This window comes from Humulus lupulus, chromosome 5 (assembly GCF_963169125.1).
Source record: "Humulus lupulus chromosome 5, drHumLupu1.1, whole genome shotgun sequence".
Taxonomy (NCBI): domain Eukaryota; kingdom Viridiplantae; phylum Streptophyta; class Magnoliopsida; order Rosales; family Cannabaceae; genus Humulus; species Humulus lupulus.
In genome coordinates, this window is record NC_084797.1 from 81,762,703 (window position 1) to 81,781,549 (window position 18,847).

The 18,847-nt window shown below is 40.4% G+C and overlaps 1 long non-coding RNA gene across 1 annotated transcript; it reads left to right on the forward strand.

Moving 5' to 3' along the window:
* Nucleotides 1-11,611: 11,611 nt before the first annotated feature.
* On the forward strand, nucleotides 11,612-17,100 carry LOC133777484 (uncharacterized). Its single transcript, XR_009868614.1, has 5 exons — nucleotides 11,612-12,205; nucleotides 12,296-12,344; nucleotides 12,961-14,062; nucleotides 16,294-16,662; nucleotides 16,768-17,100. It is a non-coding gene; the product is annotated as an uncharacterized LOC133777484 (long non-coding RNA).
* The last annotated feature ends 1,747 nt before the right edge of the window (nucleotides 17,101-18,847 follow it).

Sequence of the window (18,847 nt, forward strand, 5' to 3'; positions counted from 1 at the left end):
ATAGTCTGCGGGGCGTTGTGTTTGGTGGGAATCCCCCAGCGGGGCCGAGGTTAAAGAGGCTTCGCGAGTCCAAGAGCTCGACCGGGGTCTCCACCAAATCCCCAGCTACGGAGAAGGAGAGAGACCCGTCATCCCAGGTCGCGGGGGCGAACCTCCCTGTCGCCAGGACAGGACTCATGCATCCGCCACCCCAACGATCTCCACTGGCCGCCCAGGACGGGGTAATAGAGGTCGGGAATCTGGCCGCGGCAGCCCCCGACGTGCGTATCCCGGTCGACCCCCGGGCTCTGGAGAAGATGCCCGAAGCATTCCGGGGTACGGTGTACGAGTCGGCCAGCTACGCCGTCAGCCACTATTACAATATCAGGGAGAAGGAGCTCCGGGCCATCGAAACAACGAGCCCGGTCCGAGTTATAGAGTCCGCTATGGACATGACTTTAACGGTAAAGTGCCCCCTTCTTCTAAGGCTTTGACACTCACACGCCACCTTTCTCCTTCCAGTTTGCTAATTTATCACTCTTTTCTTGCAGGGCATGGCTGCCGCCTATAGAGGCATCGTTAGGACCAAGGCCCAGCTCGAGGGTTTGGAAGTAGATCGCCAGACTGCCCTCCAGGAGTCTCAGGAGGCGAGAGACGCCTTGGCGGCCTCAAAAGCCGAGTTAGAGAAGGTCCGCTCGGAGAACCAAGAGCTTAAACGCTCCCTGGCCGCATCCGAGCTAGAGAAGCTTCGCTCCGAGAACCTAGAGCTTAAAAACTCCCTGGCCGCATCGCGGGCAGACCTTGAGGTGGCGACGGCCGAAGTCCAGACCTCCCAGGCCGCCCTGAAAGACGAGCGGGTCGTGTCGGAGCAGTCCTTACAGGACCTATTCTATCACTGCTGGTCCCACAATCCGGACGCGGACTTCTCCTTCATGCCGCCGGACCTCTGGGCATTCCTGTTGCCGCGGCTTCAAGCCCGCCTGAATAAGGAGGCTCCTCCATCGGAGACTGGAGAGGCCTCTGCCGCGGCGGAGCAGGGTGAGACCGCGACCTCCAAAGGGCCAGCTGATGGGGCTTAGGATGCTTCTTGTTTTCGTATTTTGAACACTTTTTTTTTTTTATTGTAATTCTCTTTTTTATGTGAGGCGTTTTCGCCTCGAGACAATTTGCTCAACCAGTTTTACATATATATTTTTATGCATTTGGTCATAATTTATCTCTTTATTTTTATGAACGTAGTTCGAGTTAACTTTATCCGTATCCCAGGCTCTTTAAATAAGATCCGCGTTCAACAAATTTTTAGTTCACTCCTAAGTTTTCTGACCTGGTTAAGACCAGGAACTTATTTTGAAAAAACTTAGTTCGCGTCAACTTTTATCCGTATCCCGGGCTCTTTAAAGAAGAACCTCGGTCAACAAATTTTAGCTAACTTCTAAGTTTTATGACCTGGTTAAGACCAGGAACTTATTTTGAAAAAACTTAGTTCGCGTCAACTTTTATCCGTATCCCGGGCTCTTTAAAGAAGAACCTCGGTCAACAAATTTTAGCTAACTTCTAAGTTTTATGACCTGGTTAAGACCAGGAGCTTATTTTGAAAAAACTTAGTTCGCGTCAACTTTTATCCGTATCCCGGGCTCTTTAAAGAAGAACCTCGGTCAACAAATTTTAGCTAACTTCTAAGTTTTATGACCTGGTTAAGACCAGGAGCTTATTTTGAAAAAACTCAGATCGCGTCAACTTTTATCCGTATCCCGGGCTCTTTAAAGAAGAACCACGGTCAACAAATTTTTGTTAACTTCCAAGTTTTATGACCTGGTTAAGACCAGGATAGGACTTAGTTTGTGATAACTCTTATCCATAGATAAAAATTAACACCTAAGTCGTTAAGGAGACCTGGATATATCCGGGTACCATATGCCCCCCAAGTAACTGGGAAAGGGTCTTTCGTTGTTACTTTAAAATTACCCTTGCAAATAACGAGAAACATTTGATTTTTATTTGTACATGGAAGGTGACCTTCTAGGTCTTACAAATGTTTATTGATAATATTTCTTTAGGTGGATTGCATTCCAAGTCCGCGGGACCGCCCCTCCACCAAGTCGAGCTAATTTATACGTCCCTTCTTTGATGACTTCGATGACCTGGTATGGTCCTTCCCAGCTTGGTCCCAAAACCCCATCTTTGGGATCTTTCCCGGCCAGGAAAACTCTCCTCAAGACCAAATCGCCGACGCTAAAGGCACGTCTTTTGACCTTAGTGTTGAAGTAGCGAGTGATTTTCTGTTGATAATGGGCGAGCTGGAGTTGTGAATCCTCTCGCCTCTCATCCATCAAGTCTAAGGAGTGGCATAGGAGCTCGTGGTTCTTGTCTTGTTCGTAGGACCGGACCCTGTGCGACAGGACCTTTACCTCCACGGGGAGGACCGCTTCACTTCCAAAGGTTAGGGAGAAAGGAGTGTGACCCGTGGGAGTCCGATGTGAGGTCCTATAGGCCCACAGAACTTGGGGGAGCTGTTCTGGCCAGATCCCCTTTGCCTCACCTAACCTCTTCTTGAGGCTTGCCTTCAGAGTTTTATTGACAGCTTCGACCTGGCCGTTCGCCTGGGGATAGGCCACGGATGAGAAACTTTTCACAATTCCGTTCTTTTCGCAAAATTCGGTGAACAGGTCGCTGTCAAATTGAGTGCCATTGTCGGAAACGATCTTTTTGGGTAGGCCGAATCGACAAACGATGCTTTTAACCACGAAGTCTAGCACCTTTTTCGATGTTATTGTCGCCAACGGCTCTGCTTCGGCCCACTTTGTGAAGTAGTCAATGGCTACCACGGCGTAACGGTCCCCGCCCTTTCCGGTGGGCAGGGCGCCTACTAGATATGCCCCAAATGGCGAAGGGCCAGGGAGACGATATCATTTTTAGCTCGGCCGGGGGTGCTCGTGCAACTGCGGCGAACCGCTGACATTTGTCGCACTTTTTTACGTATGAGATCGAGTCTTTGGACAGAGTCGGCCAGTAAAAACCCTGCCGAAGGATCTTCAAGGCCAGGCTTTGCCCCCCAGTGTGATCTCCGCAGAATCCGTCATGAACTTCCTGCAGGATGGCCTTCGCCTCACTTGGAAGAACACACCGGAGGAGAGGTAATGAATGCCCACGTCGGTACAACACCCCTTCGACTAGCGTATATCTCGGAGCTTGATAAAGGACTCGCCGTACGTCGTTGCGCCCTTCGGGTAACTTGCCCTCGACGAGGTACTCAACAATGGGAGTCATCCAGGTCGGCCTGATGTCAATCATCTCAATATCCGCTCGATCTCCGTCTATGCTTGGTTTGTCCAAGAACTCAATTGGCACCAACCCCAGGGTTTCTGCCTCCCCCGAGGTGGCGAGCTTGGCGAGAGCATCTGCATTGGCGTTCTGCTCCCGAGGTATCTGCTCGATCGACCCTTGCCCAAACGTAGACAATTCGGATTTTACCTTAGCCAAATAAGAGGCCATCTTGGGACCCCACGCCTGATATTCGCCTAAGACCTGATTCACCACGAGCTGGGAGTCGCTGAAGCATTGGACAGAGCTTGCCTTTAGTTCGCTAGCTATCCTAAGTCCGGCTAACAAGGCCTCGTACTCTGCCTCGTTGTTGGACGCCTTGAACCCGAACCTCAGCGCCGAATGGAATCTATGTCCTTCTGGGGATATCAGAATGATTCCGGCCCCGGAGCCGTTCTCGTTAGATGAGCCATCAACGAAGATCCTCCACGATGAGCCTGAGGATGTGAGCTGCTGTGAATCTTCCGATGGGATCTCACGGAATCCCGCGCATTCTGCCACGAAGTCGGCCAAGGCTTGACTTTTTATGGTAGTTCGGGGAGTATAGAAAATCTCAAACTGACTGAGTTCGACCGCCCACTTTAGCAAGCGTCCCGAGGCTTCAGGCTTTTGCAAAACCTGCCTTAGAGGCTGATCGATCATGACGTGTACAGAGTGGGACTGGAAGTATGGCCTGAGTTTTCGCGAGGCCGTGATTAGGCAGAACGCCAGCTTTTCCATCAACGGGTACCTTGACTCAGCTCCGAGGAGTCTCTTGCTGATGTAATAAACCGGTTTCTGAGCCTGGTCCTCTTCTCGCACCAGAACGGCACTAGCTGCGTCCTCAGTCACGGCCATGTAGAGGAAAAGAGGTTCTCCTACCCTGGGCTTTGATAGCACAAGTGGCTCAGCTAGGTGCGTTTTTAGGTCGAGGAATGCGCCCTCGCACTCTACTGTCCATTCGAACTTCTTGTTTCCGCGGAGCAGGTTGTAGAAAGGCAGGCACTTGTCGGTCGATTTGGAAATGAACCGGTTCAGTGCCGCCACCCTTCCTGTGAGGCCTTGGACATCTTTCCGCGACCTGGGGGATGGAAGCTCGAGCAGTGACCTGATCTTGTCGGGATTTGCCTCGATTCCTCGGGTATTGACTATGAAACCCAAGAACTTCCCCGATGCGACACCGAAAGTGCATTTCTGAGGATTGAGCCTCATGCCATATTCTCGCAGTATGTTAAAACATTCTTCCAGGTCGGCAACGTGGTTGGTGGCAGTCTTTGATTTGACAAGCATATCATCGACGTACACTTCCATGTTCTTCCCGATCTGATCCGCGAACATTCTATTTACCAGCCTTTGGTAGGTTGCCCCGGCATTCTTAAGACCGAACGGCATGACCTTATAACAATAGACATTAGTCGGGGTCATAAAGCTGGTATGATCCTGGTCTGCTGGATTCATCGCGATCTGATTGTAGCCCGAGTACGCGTCCATGAAGGACATGAGCTCGTGCCCCGCCGTGGCATCCACCAGTTGATCGATCCTCGGCAACGGAAAGCAATCCTTGGGGCAGGCTTTATTCAGGTCGGAAAAATCGATACAGGTCCGCCACTTGCCATTGGGCTTTGGAACTAACACGGGATTGGCAACCCAAATGGGAAATCTGGCTTCGCGGATAAAGCCACATTTTTTGAGCCGGGCCACTTCTTCTTCAAGGGCCTCGGCTCGGGTTGTCCCTAAACGCCTCTGCTTTTGAGACTTTGCAGGGACGCTTTTGTCTAGGTGGAGCGTGTGCATGATTACGCTCGGACTGATCCCTATCATGTCCTCGTGCGACCATGCGAATACGTCTAGGTTCTTTTTCAGAAACGCGGTCAGATCCGCCTTTCTCCTATCGTAGAGGTTCTTTCCAAGCTTCACCGTCCGTGAAGGATTTTGTTCATCGATGCCTACCTCCTCGAGATCTTCAATAGCTTGGAGCTCGGACCTGTCCTCGCCTACTCGGGGGTCAATGTCCTCGCTTAAGGCGAGCTTTTCGTCTTCGGAAACCCGAGGTTTTTCAATCTCAGGGGGCCGCCTTGGGTCCCTGCGATTCCTCTTCATCCTGAATGGCCATCGCCACCTGCCCGGGTTTAGATTTTCCCTTCATGGAAATGCTGTAGCATTCCCTGGCAGCGAGCTGATCGCCCTTGATAGTGCAGACCCCTGTCGAAGTAGGGAACTTCATGGCGAGGTGCCGGACGGATGTGATAGCTTCGAAAGCAACGAGCGTTGGTCGGCCCAAAATTGCATTGTAGGCAGCGGAGCAGTCAATGACTACGAATTCGAGCAGTTTGGACACTGTTCGGGACTCGTCGCCTAGGGTGATCACCAGCTCGATCGTTCCTATCGCTGCTGACCCTTCGCCTGAAAAACCATATAGCATCATCGAGGTTGCCTTTAGCTCGGAGACGGTCAGACCCATTTTTTCTAAGGTTGAACGGAATAGGAGATTCACCGAGCTCCCATTGTCCACTAACACCCTCCTTACTCTCCGGTTGGCGAGCTGGACTGCTACGACCAAGGGATCGTTATGAGGGAATTGGACATGGCCCGCGTCCTCCTCCGTGAAAGTGACTGGTTGTTTCTCTAATCTTTGTTGTTTTGATTGACGTTGTTCCGGGACGAACTCCCCTCCATTGTGGGCCTTCAACTCATTTATGTACCTCTTCTGGGCGCCTCTGCTCGTGCCAGCCATGTGTGGCCCTCCAGAGATGGTGGAAATCTCTCCCTCGATCACGGGGGGAGGGACGTCCTGATCTACTCGAGGTCCAGGTTGACTGGCTGGGATCTCCGGAGCGGGTCGACCTGTGGGGACCCTGTTCCGCGAGTATTGCGCCAACGGACCTGCTCGGATGAGAGTCTCGATTTCATCTTTGAGGTGCCTGCAGTCGTCGGTATTGTGCCCGACGTCGTTATGAAAACGGCAGAATTTGGAAGCGTCTCTCTTTCCCTTAGGGTGCTTTATTGGCTCCGGTCTTCTCCAGGGGACTCGCGTAGCGTTGGCCAGGAAAATATTCTCTCTGGTTTGGGTGAGCTCGGTATACGCTGTGAACACGGGCTTGAATTTATCCACGGACTTATTCTTCTTTTGACCGTGCTGGACGTTTTCACCATTTCCTTTTCTTTTGCCGCCACCGGGCTGGTTGCTCTGCGTGACGTCGGGAGTCGCTACTACGATCTCTGTTCCCGCCCCAGCGGGCTTCTCGAGGACCTGGCTGGTCCCCGCGGCTGAAGCTTCAGCTTCCTCCAAGTTTATCCATTCTTGGGCTCTGTTAAGGAATTCACTAACTGAGCTGACCCCCCTCCTTTGAATATCCTTCCACAGATCTCCGCCTACTAGGATCCCGGTCCTCATAGCCATGAGTTTGGAGCTGTCGTCGGCGTCTCTGGCTCGAGCAGCGACATTTGCAAATCTGCTCAAGTAGGCTTTTAGCGTTTCTCCAGGTTGCTGTCTCACGTTAGCTAGGGAGTCGGCCTGGACCCTGGCGGCCTGAGAGGCGCGGAATGCCCTCTTGAAGTCAGCCGAAAAGGTCTTCCAGGAGCTGATTGACTGCCTTTTACTTTGTTTGAACCACTGCCTGGCAGGTCCAGTTAGGGTGGAAGGGAAGATCAAGCAACGAAGCTTTGGCCCGATGTTATGAGCCATCATTAGGGTGTTGAACATCCCTAAGTGGTCAGATGGGTCTCCATCCCCGTTGAACTTTGACAAGTGAGGCATACGAAAGCCAGAAGGGTATGCCATTGCTGCTATGTTGGGGGCGAAGAGCTCCATCTCATCCCCTGAATCATATTCGTCTTTTTCTTTCTCTGACAGGAGCTTCTTCATCAGCTCCTCCATTTGAGTTAAGCGCTATAGGGTTTTGTCCTGAGATCCTGGGTTATTCCGGGGCTGTTCAACAGCTCCGGACCCGTTGTACATATTAGGCGGGTTATTGCCCCTCCTATCTGGAGATAGGTCATTTGGGGCATTCCCGCCATTACGTACTTCGGATCGGACCCCAACTGAGCGGGCCTGGCTACCATCCCTAACTCGATCCCCTCTGTGAGAGTTGAGGCGATCTCGAAGGTCGCCTCCATGGGTATTATGGTGACTTTGTGCTGAACTTAGTCGCTGTCGCAGGTCTCCTCCCGAAAGATCACTCCGTGCACTACCGGTCCAGTGACTCCTGCTGGACAGGCTCGATGTGCGTCTTTGGCGGCTCCGACCTGATCCTTCCCCCGGCACCCTGCTGCGCCGGGAAGGCCCGGCCGATGGCGGGTCTCTCCTACTATTTATGTAGGTCGGGATGTCTCGGACGGGCTGAGGAGACGGGTATCTGATGGGAGAAGGAGGATGCCTAACCGGAGAGGCGATCCTAGTGCCGTCTGGACGGACTAAATTTGGTGGGGGCCTCTCGGCCCTGCCAGCTTGATGGTTTCGCGCTGGGCGATCTGGACGAGGAACTGGACGCTCTTCGGGGACGGGCTGACGTCTCCGGATCTCCTCGGCCCTCCTTTGGGAATTTCCCCTATCTCTTCTGGGTGTCCTCGAGGAAGGCTGAGAGCTAGGGGTTGATGTCCTAACCGAACGGCTGTACTGCTGCGATTCGGTCTGAGGCATTTCCCTGAAGTTCGCCTCTTGATGGCGTGATGAAGGGGTGGAGTTGGCTGCAGGGAGTCTACCCGAACGGCTATGCCTGGATCGATTACTCCGGCGAGACTTAGGAGCCTCGCCTTGCCTCTCTCCAACGTTACCGTTGGTTGTGAGAGGGGGTAGTCGACTCAGAATATCCTGGATTTGCTGACCAGCTGCTGCTAGCTGGCTCCTCAGTTGAGCATTCTCCATCTCCACCACAGTATAATAACCTGGATTCGGATTAGGCGGCCGGGGCGTCGAACTACCAGTGTCGTCTTGGCCGGCCGGCTGCTTTCCTGGCCTTTGCTGGACTTCAGGAACTTGCTTCTCGGGGAGGGCAACATGGCGGGCCTCCTGCCCATCATGCTGTTCTGTCTCGTTGCCATGTTTGGATCGAGTGGTCACCATAGTTGTATGTTTGTGGTAGTACTAATTGGACTTGCTCTCAATGAAAGCACCAAACTGTTGACGCGGTTCTTCGGCAACAGGTAATTAAGAGAAGAAGAGAAAGAGATTAGTACTTAAAAGTAGAACCGCCGCAGATATGAAATCTTTGTGAAAAGAACTAGGTGACCTTAAACACGTTTTTAAGTGGTTCGAAGGTTAAAAATCCTTCTACTCCACTAGTCAATATTATTGATCTTTTCTGGGTAATTGGTTTACCAAATATATAGTTCTTACAAGACTATTTTTTCCAACCCCTATCAATTCCCAGGGTCTCCATATTTATAGGAGAAGGCACCTGGAAATTGGTAGGGAGGTCATCCCGTGACCTTACCATTTGTCATATCAAGTCTGTGATATTCATGATTACTTCCTAAACCTGACACACAAGTGTGGTCTAATCAGTATGGAAGGAGATAATGGGCCGCACGGCCCAACCCGTCCGTGGGTGTCTGAATACGCACGTTCCTGCGGCGTGTCCGAGAAGTCAGGGGGATATCAGACACGTGATGGCAGGATTATGCACGTTTATCTTGCGTGTTGACTTCCCATAGGGTCAGAGCTTCCTGAGAAGCTCGCTACCGGAGCAATCCATAACCCGAGCTGATCCGTCAGTGGTCGCCGGATGTTGTTCCCAGCTCCTGGAACAACAAGAGGGAGCAGGAAACTCCATCCCCTCGAGCTAGAAAGGGCCCGTCCTGAAGATAAAGCCTCTGGCCTGTGGGAGCCTCGGGCTAAATCATGTTTAGTCCGAGGATCGTCTTGCTAAACAGCCCGTGGGAAATCCAGGGCGTACAAAGCTATTATTGATATGATATTTCAAAGAAGTGATCAAAGAACTAGGGTTCTATGAGTTTCACTAACCTCTGAAGAATAAACAATATATCGTAATGTAATAGCTCTAATTCTCTCGTAAATCTATAATCTCAAGTAATCAAAAAGCCAAAAGTCCCTTTCTTGAACTATCTTTCTCTATTTATAGGCTCAAGGAGGATTACATTAATTTGTTATAGATATTTTCTCCTAATTAATCGGATCATCAGGAATTATTGGAGACAATCTCGGGATTGACTATGATCTTTACAAAATCATCTTGAAATATGCGGAGTGTACGACCATGCTGGTCGTAAGAAAAACTCAACCGTTATGCTTGCAATATCTTACTGGTCGATACTCTAACGGAACTCTGCCAGGTGTCATCCACGTGTTTAAAAACGTCTGCCACGTCACCCGTGCCTGTTTTTTGGATAACAGTTTCCTATCCTACTCGATTACATGCATATTTTTTTTATAATTATTTTACATATATATATTTATAAATACATTTAATTTAAGTGTCAGATAGACACATATGTGGAAGTCTTTGATTGGACTAGAGCTGTAAATACGGGCCGGGCTTTCTAGCACGGCACGAGCCCGGGAGGCACGAGCACGACATGGCACGAAAAAATATGGGTCTGGGCCAGACACAACACGAATTGAAAATTGGCACGGCACGGCACGGCACGACAAGACATGGGCTTGAGCATGGCACGACACGACAAGCTCGAAGGCACGACACGAAAGCACGAACAAACTAGCCCGAAAGCACGACATGATAAAAAGCCCGATATTTTGACATTAATAATCATAATAAATTTTTATTTGTCAATTATTAATAAATTAAAATGATAATAGAAGTCTTATTTTTCTCAATGTTTATATTTTTATAATTATATTAATTTATTTTAAGATTTGTGAGTTAAATTTTTCAGCATTTATTAGTAGGTATTAAAATTCTAATAATTATCTTTGATATAATTTTGTGTAAAATATTGTTAAAAAGTAAATAAAAATATCTAAAATTATAATTTAAACAAAGAAATGTATTTGGTTTGGTGGTAAGTCCATTGATGGTTAAAGAGGAGGTGGTGGGTTCAATTCTCCATCCTCACATTTTTTGGCAATAATAAAGTGGGCCCAAATTTGGGCCCGAATATAAAAAGTGGGCCGACACGACATGGGCCGTGCTGGACCTACTCTTTCAAAAATGGGCCGGTCCGGCCCGATCCAAATTTATCAAAGGTACGAAAATGTGGGCCAGGCGCCTGGCCCACATTTACAGCTCTAATTGGTACATGCCATTATTTTTAATGTTTTATTTAAAAATTTCATTCAAATATTAAAAAATTATTTAAAATCTAATAAAAAAAATTCAAAAACATTTAAAAAATACTTTAAATATTATTTTTGAAGGAGAAATTATTTTACATACTAAAATTATTATTCATTTATAAATTTAATTAAAATAGTAAAATAAAAATAAAAAATGAAAAAAACTTTAGAAAATCTTAGCTTAAGTTCTAATTTAAAATAATTTAATATATAAAATTCTAAAGTTAAATGAAAATAAAACCTAAATAATAAACTAAACATACATTTAAATCAAATCTTCATTTTCTATTTCTAATATAATTTTTTAATATTAAAATGAATTTTTAAATAAAAAATAATGACATGGACCAATCAAAGACGGCCACATATGTGTCTATATCACACTTAACAAGCAGGAACCTACGCTTATCAAGAAAATAAAAATTAGGGTATTTAAGTGCTACAAAGAAAAAAATATGATGTTTTTTCTACAAATTACTCTTTAAAAATATATTAATAAATTACAACAATCGACAAGCCAAAATAAAAAATAAAAGCTATAATTAAAGACTTACCTCAAAAATAGAGAAAATAATTATTTGGGAGAGTTGACCAGAAGCAATTAAATATTATGAATAAAATTGAAATGTAAATCCAAACACCCTACATTTTGACAAATTTGACAAAGATAATGATGGAGCTCAATATTATTTTTAAATATATAATTTTTATTTTCAACCAAAAAAAGTAAAAAATAGATATAAATAATATTATTTTTAAATTACTTGCTTTGTGTACTTTCTTTGGCTCTAAATTGTTGGTATGTTAATTCTAATGTGTTTAATTCAATACAACAATTTTTACTTTTATCGACTCCCTATGATGTCTTACACTACGTACGATAAAAGTTTTTTTCAATGATTAAAATTGTAGGTCATTAAAAATTAATGGAGTATTTGCAAGTAGACTAGGTGGCATTTTGGACTTATATGTAATGTATAATAATAATAATAAAAAAAAAACAGAGACGTTGAATGTAATAATAAAAAGAAACCAGAATTTAGACCTATGTTTCTTTCCTTCTATATAATTATAATATATTATTATTATTTTAAAAGTTGAAACCCTATTCTCTCTCCACATTCTTAGCTAGCCAAACTCAGCCGCCCCTCTTTCTTTCTTTCTCTGATCTCTTCTTTCTTCTCCTCATACCCTATGTTTCTTTCCCTCATACCACCACCATCTTCATCAGCTCCATCTCCCTTCACCCAAAAACAGTCAGACCCTGTTGCCCCTCCCTCACCATCTCCCACCTCAACGGTCCTACCCGGGTCATGAGGACCCAAGTGCAAGTGTCTGAATCACCCAGACCCATCTCGGCGTCCCTCGTGCGCGACCCTGAAGTCAGGTGACCCGAACCCAGACACGACCCCAACTTAGCCCTCACCACCATCTGACCACCCTTGCGCCACCTCACCTCGCCTGTTTTCACACCAAACCCAAACTAGACCAGGAGTGATTTCTGCCTCTCTTCTCTTCTTTTCACATGTATATATATTTTACCCTAACAGAGATGGTCAATGGCAACAAGACCTTTGGGAAAACCATTTGCTCAATCTGCTACGAAGATCTGAAGGCCATTGTTGAAGATCTTCAAGCTATATCCATTTGCGGCCATGTCTTCCACGAGCTATGGTTAGTTTCCTCTCTTTCTTTATATATATATATATATGTGTATTTTTCAATTACTGGAAAATCAATTTTCATGTTTATGTATATATATAGGTTGGTCTTGGAATGACTGAGAAAGGACAACAAAGAGCTCAAACAAGAGGTAATAATGCATTTCCATTATTAGAGACCAAGAAATTAGGATACAGATTTTGTCTTCTTGGGAATTTTGTGGAAGAAATGAATAATCATTACATCGAATTGAGGTTACATTAAGGAGTAATAAGGAGTGTAGTCTCTAAGTTTAATTTGTATTTATTGTATTGGGATGTTGACTATTCAAACTTATGTATGTATTAATAAGAACAAACATATACAATTTTTTTTGTTTAAGTTACTTTCTTGCTTTAACGCCTGTAAGTTTTGGTTATTCGTCTTGTGTATGTGTGTGTATATATTCAGATTTGTTCTATATCCTCACTACAAATTTAATTTCAATCATAATATTGATTTAGTCATTGTGATCGAGTGTTGGGCTTGGGCCACTTTCTTCACCATCTTATTTATCAAATTAAGTGTGTATTCTCATTAATTTTTCTTTTTTTTTGTGTGTGATTAATTTTTTGTTTGTGTATTGTTGAAATATTTTTATAATTTAATTATGTTTTTTTGTCCTCTAATCTAAGTATTTTTTGAGTATATTTTTATTCTGTTTAATTCTGTTGTGTATTTGTTGGCCAAGTTGTGGTCTAATATAGCTGTAATGGTGTGTGTTTCAGAGATGGATATATTGAGAGACAGAAACTTGGCATTGTGTAATGCTTTGGCTAGCTCAAGGAAGGTGGAAATGGTTATGTATAAAATGGCTGGTCATGCATTTCCAATCCTGCATAATTCTAATTTTTCTCAACTTCAAACTCAGGAAATGATGTCCCATTTCAAGACTTTTATCCACCAATAAGTATTGGTGAATTAATGGTTTTTGTAATTTTTTTTATATGCTTTAGGGTATAAAAATGGTTTATAGTGATATTTAGGAGGCTCACTAATTATGTTTATATTAGTTAAGTTTAATTACAGAGCTTTTTTATGGCAAGCAACCCAGAAATGTATTGATTTTATTTTGCTTTATCTTTGCTTCTTTTATGGGTTTTAGTTCCAAAATTTCTAGTGGGTTTTTCAATGGAGAAAATAATGGTAAATTTGAAGCTCCTATTGTGGGTTTTATGCAAGTTCTCTAATGGGAGTTATCATTTTTCTTGAACTATAGTGGAGTCATTGTAATTGAGGAAGCACAAGCTGGATTTGTTTGCCGAGTGCAGTCATCTGACAAAAGCAAGTTTAAGGTTTATTTATGAAATATATTGTAGGACTTTTGCATGAAGTTTACTGCCTTTTGTTTTATCTTTTCGTTTTGTTATGGGTGGTGTGTTTTGTATTTGTGCTTTTCTTAAATAATCACAAGACCTTTAAGAAGAAAGCAACTTCTTTTACTATGTTTTCTACTATGTAGTCCCTTTTGTTGATGTTAGTACCCCTATTATGGTTTGTCTTTAATAAAGTTTCCTCCAAACATATTATTAGGCAATAAATAGTTTCTAATATTAGCTTTTTTGGGGTTACAGGTTTGTGTAATATTTGGCGTTGAATTTCAAAATTTCTGGTAGTTTTGGTTCTATTCGTTTATAATTTTTTTTATACTTTGTTGTTTTTGTTCTCTGGTTGTAAACTTATTGTTTTGTTGTGGTAGAGACAATACCTAGGGAGGCTGAAAAATAGGACAAGTCTTCTAATCATATTCCAAAATGGTAGTAGTTTGGTTTGGGTCAAAGATTGACCTTTATTGATAGCATTCTGAGGTACCAATATTTTAAATTTTAGGTAATTTTCTTACTATAAAGCTATTCTTTCTTAAATTTGTTTGAATATTGCATGTGTTTTGAGTATGTTATTTTGTTACTATATTCTGAAATTTGTTTGAATATTGCATGATTTTGAATATGTTATTTGGTTATTATATTTATTAACTATTTATTTATGTGGTCGTTGCTATATTTATATGTTAATATTTTTTTATATGTTACTATATTAAATATATTATTTAGGATTTATAGGATTTATTAAATATACTTTTCAGAGGCAAGTGTGGTTTATAGGTTATAAATGAATTTGTATATGATGGTACCTAAATACTATCTAATTTGAGATAAAAATGAATTTCTATAAGATAAATATGTTAATTTATAATTGAATTTGTATGGGAAATGAGATTGTATCTTGTGATTCGTGCTGATTTACTCATTATCTGATTTTGTATAAGATAATTTTGCAATATTTTTGTGTGGCAATAATGATTTACCTTGGAACTTTGCGTAGATTGACCACCTCATTTGAGAAAAAAAAAGGGTTGTAAATCACTTTAAATAATATATCAATGATGTATGATTATAAAGAAATTGAGTTGGACTTAATTTTGATAAACTCTACTCATGGTTTTTTCAAGAATTTGTATAAGATGAATAGAGAAAATCATAACTCAATTTGTATAAGATGTACCTTGTGATTCGTGTTTCGTTGAACTTTATCTTATATGAACCAACTTCACTTATTTGTGATTCACTACCTGTTTAGAGATAAAAATTGAATTTCTATAAGATGAATATATTAATTTATAATTGGATTTGTAAAAGATGAATATGTTTATTTATAATTGAATTTGTATAAATTGTACCTTGTGATTCTTGTGACTCACTACTTGATTTGAGATAAAAACTGATTTTGTATAAGATGAATAGTATAATTTCTTTTAAAAAAATTGAATTTGCAATATTTTTATGTGACAATAAAGATTTACCTTGGAACTTTGCATAGATTGAACACCTGATTTGGAAAAAAAAAAGAGTTGTAAATCAATTTAAATAATACAACAATCAATGCTTTATGATTATAAAGAAATTGAGTTAGATGTAATTATGATGTACTCTCATACTTGATATTGGTTGGAGAGAAAAATTCTATGTTGATAAAAATAATTGATATGGTAACTCTTATATAAGAATGTGATTGTGATGTTAAATTATATATATTATTTTAAAATTAATTTAAACTTAATATTGTTTGAAAAGATCTCAACAGAATGGATTAAATTTAGAGAGTATTTATTCTGAATGATTTGATCATGTATTTAGTCACAGTTTTTTCAAATAAAACAAATTTTAAATACCAAAATAAAGGCTTAGATTTCAAATTTGCCAATCAGTGTAATTGAATATTATTTATTAGTGCATAGAAATTTGAAACATAAATATCAAGTTTGATATTTTTATCATTCACGTTAACAAAAAACTAAGTAAAGGCGTTGATCAATTTTTTTATTGAATTTATTTAAAAATATTAAAGTAAATTTGAAAGTTTAAATAAAAATTCAAGGTTAAAGTAAGTTTGAAAGTTTTAATAAAAAAAATCAAGCCGTAGATTTCCAATTCCTCAATTAGCGTAATTGAATATTATTTATTATTTTGAAGTAATTTGAAACAAAAATATTGCATATATATATATATATATATAGAAGAGATATATATATTAATTTTCTTAGCTAGTAACTTTTTTAAGAAATTCAAATTAGTTATTTCTATTTTTTTAATCAATACTTTTATTTCCTACATTTGTGTTTAATTATACGTATATAGATATGTATCTTTTATGAAATACAAATTTGAAAATATTAAATTATATTTTTATAATTAATGTTTATTATTTGCTTCTTTACACTCTTATGATAAATTAAAACTAAATTTACTATTTTATAATTAATAGTTGTTATTTCCCAAATGTGTGGTTATAGATAAGTTTAGTAGTTTTTTATTATTAAAAAATAGAATATGCATATATATAGTAGGTTAATTTTTTAAATTTTTGTCAAAGATATTTGTATTATTGTCCAATACATATTAATCAATTTTGTTGATTCATCAAACCACTTCACACGTTTCCCACTTTGCAAGATTAATTGTATTCTCTCCTTCTCATTCATAGTGATACTTCAAGTATAGTTTCCAAATTTCAATTCTTCTTCTTCTTCCCAATTGACTTCAACTTCTTTTTCACTACAGTGCAGGTATAGGAAGAACTAGAGCATACTGTGTAATTCATAAACAGCAAGAGTCATAAAATTGTGGAGCATATGAATGAGCGATCCAGATATTGCTGTAAAGTTTTTTTTGTAAATGGCAAATACATGTTTATATATATATTATGAAAGAAACAAAATAGTCTCGACCCTTACATTCTACGTTCCTTCACTGGAGGTTACTAGAAAAGCTCATGGAGGAGAAAATGTTTGGAGAAATTTGAGTATTATGTTACAGGGCACAACTGTTTACAGTAAGGACAATTCGTCTTGCTTAAATATAACACAACTGATGAACATCATACAAACAAATATAGAAGATGGGCATATTATCATGTATAGTTTTTTTCTGGTAAGAAATGTTTTATTAGGAAACCTTTCTAGACACATAAAATAGATTTTATGAGCGTGAGTGTTACTGTTATCTTCAAAGTTAATTTATTTTTCCTTTTTACAGAAAATGAAATGGCAAGAACACTTGGGATATGAAAACCCACATTCAGATACTGAATCAATCATCAACGAGTGGACTGAAGGAGCATGACAAACAGAAGGATGCTATTCTTACGTTGGGTGTCATGATAATATACAAGAGGATGTACTAATACAAGAGGAAATGAATGGACATTTCAAAGGGCCAAAGGAAAAAGAGAAGTGTGTTACATGCTCTTCATTTTGTGTGACCTCTATGATTGATAGAATATCAAACAAACTCACATATAAGAACTTCTAGCTCTTTTGGAAACCAAAAGGGAAAGGGAATGAGGAAAAGATCAGTCACTATCCACATGCAGTAACATGAACTTTTGATGTATTGTGTAGATTTGTATATGTAATTAGTTTGTATAATATTTTAGATTTGGTATTGTAAACACTTAAATTGTATAAAATATAGCTCATTAATTTTATAAAAATTAGCTTGGGTATTTTAATAATATTTTTTTTATATATATAATAAACAAATAATTAGAAATGACATAATAATAAAATAACAAAAAAATAAAATAAAAATAATTATATATTAGATTAAAAATCACAATTTAATGTATATTAATTTTGCTACCAAATTTTAGTAGCAAAATTACTATATTTTTAAATTATTTAAGATTTATTTGCTACTAGTTTAATAATTGTTTGCTACCAAAATTTGGTAGTAAAATCATTTTGTTCGATTTTAAAATTTTAATGACAATTGCTTTGGCTACCAGTTTAAAAGAAATTTGCTACCAAATTGTAGTAGCAAAACAATTTTAATAGTCTCAAAAATAATTATTTTGCTACTAAATTTAATATATTTTGCTACTAAAAATTTATTAGCAAATAAGAACTATTAGCTGCAAAAAATTTTGGTAGCAAAATACTTTTAGCGACGGGGTTTTAGCTACGAAGTTGCTACCAAAAAATTTGGTAGCTAAAAATGTATTAGCTACTAAATATATATCATTTGCTACATATTTCTTTGTAGCTAAAAATCTTTTTTCTTGTAGTATACTCATCTACCCCCAAGTGATTGGAGAATTGTAATATGTGATCACTTATTTCGAGTGTTCGGGCGAGTCATAAGCGTTGCTGTTATTGATACATAATTTAAGCAATACATTCATTGTATCGTGTTTTAGGACCACACGATTTTCATTAAATTTTGCTTGTAGGTTCATTACATAAACAAAAAAGAAAATGCAAGAAGTAAATACAATACAAACATTGCTTAAATTGTCATTGGTAATACCGACGAAGGTGGTCGGCTTTCCAGGCATGCGATACAAAAGATCATGGAATGCAAGCTTTCGGTATAGCCATAACGGGATTAAGTTCGGGGCTCGGAGTGAGTCTCAGGGTAATTTGATGATTAGAATGTTGCCGGGAATTGGAGGGTGTTAATTATAATTAACGAGATAGGCGGGAAATGACGGTTTTACCCTTGGAAGTCTTTAGAGGGATTTAATTGACCTAGGGGCAATATTGTAATGCCCCAAATTTCCAAATATGGTTTAGGACCTTAATTAGGAGGCCGGGAGGGCCATAATTGATTTATTATGATATTAATGATTATATGCATGTTTATGTGAATTATATTATTATATGATGGTAAATGCATGCATATGGGTTCAATTTTAATTGTAAGGGCATTTTGGTAATTTGACCTGTTGAGGGCGTGATTGTGTATTTTCATGCATATGGGTGAACTATAAATAATACCATATTGTATGTGGATTGGTTCGAGCCATTCGGCATGAGAAGATCATGGAATGCAAGTTTTCAGTCTAGTCATAACGAGATTAAGTTCGGGGCTCAGAGTGAGTCTCGGGGTAATTTGGTGATTAGAATGTTGCCGGAAATTAAAGGGTAACGGGATATGAATTATTGGTATTTGAGAATATTGAGAATAGCGGGAATTGGAGGGTGTTAATTATAATTAATGAGATAGGCAGGAAAGGACGATTTTACCCTTGGAAGTCTTTAGAGGGATTTAAGCGACCTAGGGGCAAAATAGACATTTCACCCCTAAGATATATATCAATCTTTTGGTTGTAGAA